This window comes from Acyrthosiphon pisum, chromosome A1 (assembly GCF_005508785.2).
Source record: "Acyrthosiphon pisum isolate AL4f chromosome A1, pea_aphid_22Mar2018_4r6ur, whole genome shotgun sequence".
Taxonomy (NCBI): domain Eukaryota; kingdom Metazoa; phylum Arthropoda; class Insecta; order Hemiptera; family Aphididae; genus Acyrthosiphon; species Acyrthosiphon pisum.
In genome coordinates this window covers 109,361,904-109,363,160 of record NC_042494.1, presented here as the reverse complement: position 1 = coordinate 109,363,160, position 1,257 = coordinate 109,361,904, and positions in this window count along the sequence as shown.

Sequence of the window (1,257 nt, the reverse complement as noted above, 5' to 3'; positions counted from 1 at the left end):
GTGGTTTTTAGCTAAATACATTATGTTATGCAGTTAATATAATATGTATATAGGTATACACTGATATACTGCTTACAGATAGGTGAAGAGCATTGAACACATTGTACACTGTAGTGATAGTCCCCACATATCGTGAGGACTAAGGAGCAAAATGGTATGCAACCTCTTAAAACCATTTATTTTCTTTTTTGTCCCAATTTAAATGCAATAAACCATCAGCAAAATTAAGAATTTCGAAAATATGGTATTAGTGGTATAATTCAGCCCCCTGCCATTCGAAATTATTATTTTTAATATTTTGTTATAAATATAGTTAGGGCTTTGTTTTATATTATAATAATAATTATGATTCTAATGTATTCATTAGTTTCTATTTTTTGATTAAATAATAAGATAGTAAGATACCACTTTGTGACACCTTAAAAGAAAAAAGTTCCAAATAGTTCGGCTACTGGCCCGGGGGCCCATTTTTATGATTTAACGAGGGGCCAAGGGGCTCTTCGCACCCCTAGCACCCCCGGTTGTTGCGGCACTGAATACCCAATATAAATTAAAACTTAACAGCATAATATTTGTCACCATACAAAACACAAATGTGCATTGTATACCTAATCATTCGATTAAACAAAATTTAATAATATCAATACAAAACTAAAAAATTTAATAATTTTACCTAACCAATAACCTATAATTGTATTATCCCTCCATTGTACTTATTGTAATTATTTTTTATACAGATTGTACAAATAAAAACTAATATGACAAAAAAAAAAAAAAGGTGGGTAAGTGGATGTCGTTCTGCTGTACAGTAGGTTAGAAGTGGGTCACTGTATAATGGACAGTATTAAATTTGAATTCAATGATATAATATCAATGTATAAGAAAAACGATTCTGAGCGGAGACGGTATATCAGTCTATGTATTAGACATATATATACTTATCTATGGTATTAAAAAAAAATTGACCTATAATAGGTACCTATAATAAATTCCAAATTAATCATATCATAATATCTATTAGGTACTTATAAGTTATAACGCGTTATACATCAACAAAAAACCGTGGTAAAATCATAGATATATAATAGTATACTTTAGATGTTTCAAGTACCCACGAATAATATTATACAATCACAACAAAATAACTAAAAGAGTTATCCTAGGTTTTTAATATGTAATTTCGTCCAAATTTGTACTTAAAATGACTATAAAATAAACTGTTTAAATGTATATTTTAGATTTTTTGGTAACAGAATT